This window comes from Balaenoptera ricei, chromosome 6, assembly GCF_028023285.1.
Source record: "Balaenoptera ricei isolate mBalRic1 chromosome 6, mBalRic1.hap2, whole genome shotgun sequence".
Classification (NCBI taxonomy): domain Eukaryota; kingdom Metazoa; phylum Chordata; class Mammalia; order Artiodactyla; family Balaenopteridae; genus Balaenoptera; species Balaenoptera ricei.
The window spans coordinates 104,687,181-104,701,103 of record NC_082644.1 but is presented as its reverse complement, the minus strand read 5'-3'; positions in this window follow the sequence as shown (position 1 = coordinate 104,701,103).

Below are 13,923 nucleotides of genomic sequence, written 5' to 3'. Positions count from 1 at the left end.
TGAATGAATACAAATGAATGAATACATATGGGTGAGGAAGGAGAAGTGAATATGAAAGTAAATGAATATGTGATTGACTAAAGGAATCTACACAAGAAATGTATTAAAATCAATTTTTCCACAAGAAAAAAAAAATCCTGCATTTTGTAGGAATTAGTGCTCAGAGAAAGGGTTCGATTTATCTGTCTGTATCAAAGTCATAAATTCTGAACTGTATTCTCCCCTGAAGAAGAGTTTAGTTCTGTGAATGTCTGAGGTTTGACTCTTCTATACCTCCTGAGATTGGGACTTGGGGGCTTCAATAAGATGGCCTTGATTTACTAGCAGAACCTCTTTTCCTACCCAGTCCTGCTGAAATGAGAAAAATGGCAGGAACTGTGGGCTGGGTGTCACCAGGTGAGACCAGGTGGGCTGCCTCCCATGAGGTATTAGACTCACAGACATTAACTAGCAAATGTACACAGGTCTGTTGTTTTAAGCCAAGAAATCCTTTTTTTTTTTTTTTTTTTTCATTGTGAAGAGTAATATCTTATTCAAACTCAAATGAATGTACACTCTTTTTTCTCTTCTCAAATTTTGCCAGAGATTGAGATATAAACCAAGCACCTCGGTATTCATTTGTATTGAGAAATAGTACTGCCGGGAACTTCAGTATGCTCATGCAGAATAGTGACTATCAAATGTGGTCTTCAAGTCTTCCACTTTATTATCTCTTGGGATTTGTGATGAAAACAGCCCTACTGAGTCAGTATGTTTGGAAGTATAATCTTGAGTCCTACATTTGAGAACTACTAATGTAGGCTGATCTCTTTGGCAAGTTTTAACTGGAAGATTTATATTGTTTATATTCTTAAGAACTGGTCCTCAGCTACGAGAGCTTGGACGCCCCACTGCACAGTATTCTTTCAAAGGGAGGTCTGTTGGTCAATATGCTATCTTCCTTGAATGGCTTTTGAACGGATAAGTTCTCCTCCGTAGATTCCTGTTGATTACAAAGCATCCTTTTGCCTTACTCATCCTTGCTCTGGCCTGAGAATCTTACTCTCCTGTTTTGGTAGATTTTGTTTTTGGCTTGTTTGCTTTATTTGGGGGATTTAAACATATGTGCTCTAATTTAATCTCCTCTTTCTAGTGTTTTAGTGGTTATGCTAATAATTACATACATAATTTACACTAAGTCCTCAGTTAACACATATTTTCCTTCCCATGCTGAATAACACCATGGACTTTAAAATACTTTTACTCTTCCCACTCCTTCCCAATACATGTGTTATTGTTGTCCAGTATTTAAGTTGCATCTTGGATGGTTTTTACTTTTTCACCTCAAATTAGACACTATTACTGTTTTTCAGATACTCAGCGTTTGTTTGGGTACGACCAAATGTTTGCTGTTTCTTTGCATCATGGACCTTATTACTGGGAATATGTTTTTCCATATGTACATCCTTTCCAAGTTTCTTTTATGAGAATTTATTCATAATCTATTCATTGTTTACATAAAATGTCTTTATTTCAGCCTGATTCTTAAAGGATGGTTTTGCTGACAATACAATCTAACCAACCAATTTTTTTCAGCACTTTGAAAATATTTTCCCATTTTCTTCAATTACTCTAGCCCTAGTTGATTTCTATTTCTTGTCATTATAATTTAAGTGCCAGCATCCATAGATTTATTTTGATTTGAATTCAAAAAAAATTTTTGATTGAAAGCGTCTACCACATTGGAAAAAACTTAGGATTTTGTTACATAAACTCTCTGATCTGGTTTGCTTTCTCTATAAACTGGAGTTATTAATATATTTATGATAGAGTTGTGAGAGTTAAATTAGGTGAGTTACTGTAGGTATAATAGTTCCTCAACAAATTGTATTTATTATTAATAGAGAACACTGCATATTTCACTGTAATTATTTCATAGTGTCTCTGCAAGAGTGAGTTCATACAAGGTGTTTAATAAGCACTCAATGATGTAATGTTCAAGGAACCCCAAATTAGTACAAAAATATAAGCAATTTCAACTCTGAAGTGGCTGGACATTCCAGATGCTCTGACATAGGGTAAGAAGACAGGCAAGAATGATACATGTAATGCTCATTGCACTGTAAAACCTGGCCTTGTTGAGTAAAGACATCTGTCAGCTTTTGGCTAACCTTTAGCATGAAAAATTACCCAGGAGTCCTCTCAAAAACACTACACAAATACATTAGGTTGTATTGCAAATATTAAGTAAAATAAACAAGCTGGTGTTTTTTGAGGGCTTTTTTTGTGTTTTCATAAATCACAACATGCCTTTATTGTTTTTAAATTTAGCAAGTATAACTCCCCTTGGCTTTGGAGGATAATGATGCAATGGTAGTGATTAATACCATAATTATGGCTTAAGTTTCTACAATTTCTTATCCCCTAAAGGTTTCAAAAATCTTGGCTTGCTATCATCTACAGATATTCTGACTACCACATACTTCAAAGATCTATAAAGCTAAAAAACAGCTGCTAATAACCGTGCTTTAATGGAGGCCAGAAACAGAAGAGTCAACTTTACCCAAACACAACTGGAGGCCAGAATTTTGGAGCCAGTATATAATTACCTTTGGACTCCTGGCCCAAGGCTCAAGTTTCAGAAAGAATAATTCTCTTATAAAACATGGAACCATGTAGATTTAAGGGCTGGAAATAATGCCATTCCAATCCCTCCTCTCACAAATGGTGACACTGAGACTCAGTGAAGAAAACGGGCTTATAATAAATTAGTGGCAAAGCTGGGAGGTGGAGTCTAGGTAGTCTTACTGTCTTCCTGTTTAATTCTTGATTGCTCTGGGCTCCACTCATAGCACCCTTCTTATTGAACCCTGCTCTTTGAAGGTTGGTGCAAGGGATTAGATAAGCCATTTATTCAGTTCACACTGACAGGTGCTCGCAATATGTATCAGAAACAATACACATACTGAGAATCAGAGATGAACTCAATAGAGGCTCTGCCTTCAAGGATTGGAATAATAATAGTTGAAATGTACTGAGGGTTTATTATATGCTGAACAGCGCTCTAACTGTATTACTTACACACACACACACACGTATATGTATATATCCATTCAATGTTCACAGCTACCCTACAAAGGTGACGCACATACTAAGTACTCAGTGCATATTTTCAGAATAATACTGTAGTGTTTCAATTACACTTTGTATTTTGAGAGAACTGTAGATTCACACACACTTGTAAGAAATAATGCAGATTGATCCCGTGTACTATTTACCTAGTCTCCCTCCATGGTAGCATCTTGCAATAACACAACCATGAAACCGTATTGATACAATCCATCTATATTATTCAGATGTCCAAAGATTTATATGTAACCATTGTGTCACCAGCAAAAGCCGTCCACAATTCCCAGGGAAACAAAAATAGAATCCAGGCAATAAAATAAAGTCTAACCTTTTTTTTTTTTTGCTTGTTTGTTTTCCTTTGTGCTTCATCTAGTTTCATTTGCTCATAGGATGCTGCATGCGGAGGCCTCCCTCCACCCGGCACTTCAGACCGGAGCTCCAAACGTGAAACGCTGCTCCCAGACGCTGCCGCTTGCGTCGCGTGCAGAAGCCGCGCGCAGAAGCGCTGCGCGCGGCACTGCGATTCAAGATGGCGGCAGCGGGCCGTGTGCAGAGAGGCTGCACCCGGCACTGTGGTCTGCAGCTGCGAGCAGCTCAGCTGCACAGGACTGCAAGGCGAGAACGCCAACCCCTCCCCCGCTGATGAGACCGCCTACAAAGCTGATCCCTATAAAGCAGCCCCACCTGCGTGCGTCCTGGCAGGGAGAGTCAGGACTCGACAGCGGGAGCTGGCAACTCTGCCTTCTTCAATCAAGGAATCAAGCTTTCCTTTGCTTCGGAACCAAACTCCAGCTTGTTGCATTGGTGCGAGCACCACCTGGCAGGAGGACGCCTGTTGCGGGCCAACTCGAAAGGGTCAGTAACAATTTGTGTGTGTTTAGATGTATGTAATTTTATCACATACGTAGGTTTGCGTATATACCACCACAGTCAAACAGCAATTTGATACTATGTGTTCCTTATATTGTTCTTTTTTTTCCATTATATTGTCCTTTAATAAACACATCTACTTGCCTCCTCCACCATCTCCAGCCCTAGTCCCTGGAAACCAGTAAACAATTTTTCATCTCCTTAAGTTTACCATTTGAGAATATTATATAAATGGAATCATACGGTATATAGACTTTGGGGATTCGTTATTTGTTGTTGTTGTTGTTTTTGCTTGTTTGTTTTTTATTTTGAGATTCATCTGAGTTGTATCAACAGTTACTTTTTTCAATTGCTGAGTCATATTCCATGGTATGGAGATGTGCCACAGCTGTTACGAATATCCGTGTACAGTTGTTTTTTTTTTTTTTTTTTTTAATGTGAACATAAGTTTTCATTCTCAGGGATAAATGCCCAAAGCTACAATTGCTGGGTCATATGGTTATTGCATGTTTAGTTTAATAAGAAACTGCCAAACTGTTTTCCAGAGTGGCTGTGTCATTTCAGATTTTCACCAGCAACATCTGAGTGATCAGTTTCTCCACATCCTCACCAGCATATAACATTTATTATACTGGTTTTGATCATGTAACTGAGATACAGGATGGTCAAGTAACCCCAATTATTCATTCAATAAATATTTGTTGAGCCAAATACCACTCTATGTGCTAAGGATACAGCAGCAAATAAAACAAAAACCTCTGTCCTTGTGGAACAGATATTCCAGTGAGAAAGACCAGCAATGTATAAAACAAAGGCAAATAGTAAAAACCGCAGAATGTTACACAGCAACCAGCTCTAAGGATTATAACCAAGTAGGGCAAGGGGAATGGGACACTTTGGGCAGCCTTTAAATTTTAAAAAGGGTTTGCTGTGAAGGTGACATTTTAGTAAAGATGAGAGGAAGTGGGACTTCCCTGGTGGCACAGTGGTTAAGAGTCTGCCTGCCAATGCAGGGGACACGGGTTCGAGCCCTGGTCCGGGAGGATCCCATATGCCGCGGAGCAACTAAGCCCGTGCGCCACAACTACTGAGCCTGCGCTCTAGAGCCCACGAGCCACAACTACTGAAGACCATGCACCTAGAGCTGGTGGTCCACAACAAGAGAAGCCACCAGAATGAGAAGTCCACGCACCACAAGGTAGAGTAGCCCCTGCTTGCTGCAGCAATGAGGACACAACTCAGCCAAAAATAAATAAACAAATTAATTTTTTTAAATGTTTTAAAAAAAAAAAAGATGAGAGGAAGGGGACCAGCCTCCTGGATATCTGAAGGAAGCACAGGAGGCTGGAGGAATAGCAAGTATAGTAGCCACGCCCCTAACTGCAGGGGATATGGTTCAAGACCCCCAGTGGAGGCCTGAAACCTTGGCTAGTAGCAAACCCTAAATATACTCTGTTTTCTCCTATACATACGTACCTATGATAAAGTTTAATTTATAAATTAGGCACAATAAAAGATTAACAACAACAATAATAAAATAGAACAATTATAACAATACACTCTGATAAAAGTTATGTGAATGTGTCTCTTTTTTCCAAATACTGTACTCACACTTTTGGTAATGATGTAAGATGATAAAAAGCCTGTGTGATGAGATGAAGTTAGGTGAAGGATGTAGGGCTGCTATTGACCTTCTGATGATACCTCAGGAGAATCATCTGCTTCAGGTGATTTCTTTTTTCTTCACAATTTCACAGGTGGAAGGTTTGCTATAATGGTAGATCTTAGCAACCTCAGCATACAATGTTTTTCTTTCCTTATTAAGTCAAGAACTTTCATCTTTTCACCTAATGGAAGCACTTTACAGCTTCTCTTTGGCATATCTGAATTTTCAGCGTCACTTCTCTTGCGCTTTAGGTCATCATTAAGTAAAATAAAGGTTACTTAAACACAAGCACTGTGATACCATGGTAGTCGATCTGATAACCAAGAGGGCTACTAACTAAGGGGTGGGATATGTTGAACAAAGGGAGGAGCCACGTCCCTGGTAGAACCTCGCGAGATTTCATCATGCCACTCAGAATGGTGCACGATTTAAAACTTATGAATTTTTTATTTCTGGAATTTTCCATTTAATGTTTCAGACCCATGGTTGACCATGGGTAACTGAAACCAAGGAACATGAAACTGCAGCTAAGAGGGGGTGGGGGTGGAGTGCTACTGTACACAGCCCCAATGCTGGAGCCACCTTGGTGAGTTTGAGGGACCTTAAGGAGTCTCTGGAGGCTGGAGCGAGGTGATACAATATGGGACGTAACAGGTGGACAGATCCTGTAGGGCCGTGTTGGTTTGGGGACTGACTTTGGATTTCATTCTGAATGAGACTGAGAGTCACCAGTGAGTTCTGAGCACAGGAATGACTTCATATGACTGTGTTTTTACAGGATCGTGGTGCCGTCTTTACCCAAGATTCTATAACTAAGGAGTAGAAGAGGCTGCAATGCCTCAGGTTTTAGTAGAGAAGAAAAAATAGCATTTTATGACAAGACCACTTCGTAGGGGACACTGTGGAGATTTTATGAACAAGCTGAAGGAGAGACAAGGAAGGGACCATCTCTACTTGGGAGGAGAGGACGCTTCCTTTGCCTCCCATCTGCCCGCTCATCAGCTTCCAGATGTGGAGCAAAAGCAGTCAGTGATCATTACTACTCCTCTCTCTCCTCTGTCCTTTTTCTGCATCCCACTTCTCTCTGCTTCTCCTCTCTGTCCTCTTCTCTTCTATCCTTCCTCCAAGTCTTTTCTTTAAGGAAACAGGGTTTAGGGCAATCTTTAAATCTGTACTCTAAAGGAACCTCTCTTCTTGCTTTTCACCTTCTGATAACTTTATCAGAGGGTTATATGTATGAACAAGTAGCTTCTCCCGCTGTCAACACTAGAGGCTCAGAGGATACCTCTTTAGGCTTCATTTTTCTCCATTACAAAGACCCTTTTGCAACCTACTCAGACTACTGGACTGTGAAATGAATCAATTAATAATTGATAATATTAATAATCAAATAATCACTACCTCTCTGGGGGTGTAGTGAAGATCAAAGGAGATAGCATGTGTGAAAATATTGCTAGATGATTACATGTAAAATGATAACTTACCACTATTTTAATAATAATTTACTGTGCAGTAATTTCAAACTTACAGAAAAGTTACAAGAACAATATGAAGAACATCAGTATCCTTTTCACATGGTGTTGTTTTGCTAGGAATGCTGTAACAAAGTACCACAGACTGGACGGCTTAAACAACAGAAGCTTACTGTCTCAGTTCTGGAGAGACAAAAAGCAAGTCTAAAATCTGAAATCAAGGTGTAGGCAGGGTAGATTCCTTCTGAGGGCTTGTGAAAAAAAGGATCTGTTCCAGTTCTCTCCCCTTGGCTTGCAGATGGTGGTCTTCTCCTTATGTCTCTTTACCTTTCTTCCTTCTATGTGTCTATCTGTGTCCAGATTTCCTCTTCTTATGAAGACATCAGTCATAGTGAATTAAGGCCCACCTTAATGACCTCCCTTTAATTTGATTACCTCTTTCAAGACCCTATCTTGAAATAAGGTCATGTTCTGAGGTTCTGGGGGATAGGACTTCAACATGTGAATTTGGAAAGAGAGAACATCATTCAACCCATGGATTCTCTACCTTTACTCTGTCCTCTCTTCTCTCCCCACACCCATTATAATTAGTCTTTTTCTGAACCATTTGAGAGCAATATCTGATTTAACCCCCCGCAACCATGACTCCTTAATTCTCCAGTATGTATTTCTCCCAAGCAAAGACACTCTTGCCACACCACCAAACAACCCTCCAAGTCAGAAAATCCACCTTGACACAGGACTACCATCCAATCTACATACCCCATGCAAATTTCACCACTGTCTCAACAGTGTCCTATTTGTTCTTCTGGCCAAGGAACCTCTTCAGGAATATGTTGTTTTAGTTGATAGATCTCACCACTCTCCTGCAGTCTGGAACAGTTGCTTGGCCTTTCTCTGTCCTTTCTCTAACAGTTTTTAAGAGCACAATCTGTTCATTTTGTAGAGCAAACTTCAACCAGAGTCTGCCTGTTATTTCCTTGTGACCTAACACAGGCCACGCTTTCTTGTTAGAAACTCCACAGAAATTACACTGTTTTCTTCTCAGTGACTCACATCAGGAGGCACATGATGTTGACTGGTCCACCAATGGTCATGACAACCTCAATCACCTGGTCATAGTGCTAACTGCCAGATTTCCCTACAGTGAAGTCACCATTTTTCCTTTGTAGTTGATGAGTCCTTGGAGGGCAGATATTCAGAAATTATCCTGGCATCTTGTTTTTTCCCGGAACCCCACCCACTGCCTGAGCATCCATTGATGACTTCTGCCTAAATCAACCCTGACCAGTGATGACTGCCAAGTCGTGATTTTTCTATTTCCATCATTCCTTCTTCATTTATTAGTTGGCATCTCATTCAAGGAAGAAATATCCCCTCACCCTGTTTATTTATATTTTTATTTGTATCAAGTGTGGACTCATGAATTCCAATTAATTCAATGGGTTGTTATATGTTACTGTCACTATTTATTTTGGTGCTTAAATTGTGCCATCTTTGGTCATTGGGAGTACCTTCTGACTCCAGTGTCTTTTGGACATGCTTCATATTCTTTGAGCTTTTCCTTACTTTATGGCAAAACAAGATAACCCATGCTCATCTCTTTCCCTTTTTTAGCTCTGGAAACAACTATTTCTCTAAGGACCCATCATTCCTTCTTGTGGAGGAAGATATTTAGAAGCCAAGATCAGCTGGATATTCAGTGTGTTCATCACTATTTTTCTGTCATTGCTCTAGGAACTCTCAAGGAACAGAGGTAGGAAAATATATATGTATCTATGTATTCTTATGCATGTATGTATATACCTGCATATATATGTATACACATGTATACATATATGTTTAAATATGTATATATACATACATATACAAGTTCATGGCAATCTCTCTGGCTGTTTTTGAACATCCACAAATTTGTTGTCACTCCTTCCACCAAAGGGTAAGTTGATGTCCCCTTCACTTGAACTGGGTTAACCTGTGACTCATGTGTAATCAGATGATTATGGCAGAAATGACGCTACATGATTTCTGAGGCCAGGTCAGAAAATGCTATGCAGCTTCTGCCTTGTTCACCAGAATACTTCCACACAAGCCCTGCGCTAGCATGTAAGAAGTTCAACTACCCTGGGGATTCCAGATGATTCCAGCCCCCAGGTCAGCTCACCCCCAGCTGAGGCCCCAGACACCATGGAGCAGGGTCATTCTGTGCCCTCTTGTGCTTGCCTGGATTCCTGACCCACAGGATATGCAAACAGAAAAAGTGATTGTTTTATGCAACTAAATTTCGGGAAGGTCTGTCATATAGCAACGAATAACTAGAGCAACTTCCAGTTCTAATACCTCAGAATGCTATCTAGATTTCTCCCTTTTTATGTTTCCAAATCATTTTTCCAACATTGAGAAAACTGGCTGCCATTATTCTCAAAATATTTACTCATTTGCTCAGTCATTTGACTTATTTGCTTAACGTAAGCGATCGTCCCACCATCCCGGTTTCATCTTCCCCCCTCCCCCATCTGCTCCCTTGGCCACTAGGCATACGGCTGTCTTCATGCACTGCCCCGCTGCACGCACACACGAGCACTTCTGGACAGCCCGGTGTACCCACGCTGCCATGACTCCATCCCCTCCCAACTCTCCTTCCTCAGCTGCGGGGCATGCTTTTGCCTCTGTGAAGAAAAGGGAAGAGAAGAGGGAAAGAGGGAAGAAGGAAGAGACGTTCTGTTTGTTACGTTTATTTTATTCTAGCTGTAAGGAATCTCGTGGTCTAGACTTAGACAACAGTCGGCAAGTTACAGCTATACAGACATTGGTAGAGCTGTGGTATGGTCCACTGTGCTCCAGTATGTAAAGGACATTTAACTGTAAAACTCATCCTGACTGAATTTCACCATGTATTTCCCTAGCAGTGTTCTCTTCTCTCTGACCTTTAGCTCCTTACTTATCCAGGGGTCTGCTTTTCATTTTACTTGCATCCTCTCTCATTTGAGCTGCCTTTCATTCTCACTTTTCAGTTTGTTAGGCTAGTTTCAAACTGAGGGCAGAGAAGGCTGGTAAGGAGAACGTAGTATACTCTCCTTGGATCACCCTCAGACGTACCTGGACAAGTCTCTAGGAGGGACTGGGGATTACACAACAGTGGCTGGGAATGAGCGCCAAAGGAATTCTTTTTATTACGCACAAAATGACCCTGTGTTTACAACCTAAAGAGAAGCTCGTTTAATACATACACACTTTGAAAAGGCGAGTGTTGTTTATCAAGTGTGTAGTCTTTCAGTGTGACAGAACTGAATTAGAACGCTGGTTTGCTGTCGTAGTCTCTGTCAAATCACTTCCTTCTCTTAGCCTCAGGTTCTTTTTTGACAAAATATACTACTTCTTACCTTATAGAATTTGTACCTAGAAAATTACAGAAGTGTTCTTAGACTTTCTAGTGAGTTTCTTTACAAAGAAAGGGTCACTTGATTAAACCATTTAATCATTAAGTGGTCATTAAACCATTTTTTAGTCACTTGATCCCTGTAAGCGCTATATTGTATGGATTCTTAGTTTGTGCTCATGTGTATTTCCCACTGGATGTTGAGACTAGAGATAATAGGTTCTATCCCCGACTCTAGAATAAAGCCGAGTTCTCAGTGTTTGTCTTTGTATAATACCCTTCCCACTTGAGGCCCTGAGCTTCCCACATTTATATTAAGAGACTAGACTATCTTAGGTTCCCAAGTCTGAATTCCTATTAGAAATGTCTGGTGAAATTTAAAAAAATACAGATTCCCCTGATGTCACCTAGACTTAATGAATCAGAATATGCACAGTTGGGGCCTGCTTGTTTGTTTTATTCAAAAGAGCTCTGATGTGATTTATGATGTAGCCACCCAGCCAAGCCCCGCTAGATGATCCAGAGAATCGTCTTAGAGAGACAGCATGACATGGTAACTGAGAGCTCTGTTCAGGGGACAGATGGGCATAGGTTCAAATATCAGCTCCCCCTGCCCCAGATACTTAGCTGGGTGACCTTGGGCAAGTCATTGAAACATCTTCCAACCTTGTTTGTAAAATAGAGATAGTAAAACTATGATCCGTGCATAATCTCTGGGTTAGCTAAGAGTCCCCCAACAAACATACATGCATGTAATACTTGAAATTGATCAAATTGCTTCCAACTCCCAAATTGGCCTATGGAAGTCCAAGTCCTGCTCAAGGTTTATACGAATCCCTGGAAGATATTTTAGTTTCCCTTGATAGGATGCTCTACTTACCTCTTCTCCTCACTGCATTGATTCAAGCATCGTTTTCTCCTTCAGTTTACATTAACTGTAACAACACAGTCACTCACATTAGCGTGCATAAGTTTGGGAGACTTTACTCGAGCATTTGGGGGGCTTCCCTGGAAGGCTGTGCACAGACCTCTGTCATGAGGCTCTCTGCTTCTCCATTTCTCTCTTTCTTTTGTTCCCACTCATCCCCTTCATCCTGCAAGACCTAAAAGCAGGGCATTGGCTGCTTTTCTCAGGTTTTAATACCAAACATACCTACCTAAAGCCATTAAGTTTTCAGAAGAACAAAGCTCTTTCTGTCTGACAGGCTTCCTCCTCTGAACGTACTTGTGGTTTGGGGATAGCAAGCAGACACTCTTGGTTTGCTGTCTGCCTTTGTTTTTGTTCTTGTTCCACATGTAAAGCACTTAGCACAGTTCTGGCATCTGTGGTTCTCTGATCATGTGTGACACAGCTACACAGATGCAGCCCAGCCACTCTTGCCTTCTGGGGATGTTAATTCCTCTATGCCCGCACAGGCAAGCCACATTTCTTTTTATTGGAAACCAGCTGGTATCGACTGCTTTCCTCAAATCCAATTTAGTGTATAAATACAAGCATAGTTGGAGAATGATATCTGAGTACCAGGGGTTCAGAAGTCTAAAATCAGCCTCTAAAACAGTGATTGCTAACATTAATTGATTGCCAATCAAGCACTTCCTGTATAATTTCTTTCATCCTTTCAAGTATCTCTGCTTTTTTTTTTTTTTCCATAGAAGGAAACAGCCTCAGGGAGATAAAATGGCTGAGTCAGAATTTGAATTCAGAGCATGTTGCTACAAAACCTTGGCTTGTCCTACTGCATCAGATTCTCTTCTAAATAATTAATATAGAGGTCTGATCTTTGTTACATTGCAGAGGGGTTAACTGATCCTAAAAGAAGGGTTATCCACACACACAGAGATCTAATAATGAAATCATTGTAATTTAATGATAATAGTTTCTTTGTTCTTCAATAGTTAAAGCGAACTTTATCTGTAACTTCATAGTGCGTTCCCTTGTCCAAAACATAGGCAATTTAAGAAAGAAAATAAAAAAATGATTCAATGTTTCCCTATATCTTAGTGACTTTATAATAGAACTGATCAACTCTGTGTCTGCTTGTCAGAAAAATGGCAGGAAAAATATAGTTGATTCACATATTTGAAGCCTTATGACTCAAGGAGGTAGCTATAAATATTTATGACAATTCCTACCTTAACAATTCTTAATATAAACTCATGAAGACTAGCATTGTGCTTAAATTTCTCGCTTGTAATTCAATTTGGAAAAATAACATGTAGTGAGGGGAATAAAATGGATACAATACATAGAAAATATATATCAGAAAGATTTTGATCATAGATACAATAGACACTTATATATTACTTTACAGCCTATAAAATACACAGTTATTAACTCATTCCCTCCCTATAACGACGGAAGTCTTATTATCATCACAGAATGGATGAATGGATGAGAGAACTTAGGCTCAGAAAACTGTGCAGTGCTGCTCAAAATGACACAGTTAGTAAAGGACATATCCAGGAATTAACCATGGAGTCTTTTGTCACTAAACTTTATATTCTCGCCATTATGTCATTTTAGAGCGAAGCAGATAAATAAACAAGGGTAAGGTTTGGCTATAATCTATACAATTTTTCATAGGCCAAACCTCAGGTTAATCAATAGCAAAAAAAAAAAAAAAAATCAATAGTTCAATCATTCATTCAATTACTATGTATTTAGTTCTCACAATGTGCCAGGCAAATGGCAGGCATATCCAGGAATGCGCAAGACACAAGGTCCCAAGCTGCATGGAGCTTGCAGACAAAAAGGGAAGGGAACAATAAGTAAGCCTAGGATCTGCCCATTTGCAGACCCATTAGAAAGAATAGACAATTAATGTTTAGATCTATGTTGATACAAGTTTCCCACTGTTTTTATCAGCAAATTCCGGGATGAGAGGCAAGGCACCTGGGCACCTGTAACCCCAGGGTACCCTGAACAAGAGTGTGTAGCAGTAGAACAGACATCAGTGAAATGCAGCATCCAGCCTCCTCTCTCGCAGCCCGTGGTCTCTGTCGTCTTATGTCTGACAATGCACCTTTTGTTCAAACATACCAAAGATTGATTTACCCATGGTTTACCAGAGACTTGTGTAACAAAAACACCTGACGCTTTACTGTTTCATTTACTTAGTTTTTAGTCAAAGAAAAAGAAACATATCGGAAACTCTGCAGCCAATAGTCTTTAGAGACTTAGGGAAATCTATGTTCCCATTTCTAAAAACTTCAACCTTTAATACAGATGAGGTTTTTTAGTTTCAAGGTTTTTTTTTTTAATTGAAGTATAGTTGATTTACAATAATTTTACATTAGTTTCAGATGTACAGCGTGGTGATTCAGCATTTTTACAGATTATACTCCTTCAAAAGTTATTATAAGATAATGGCTATAATTCCTTGTGCTGTATAATATATCCTTGTTGCTTATCTATTTTATACAGAGTA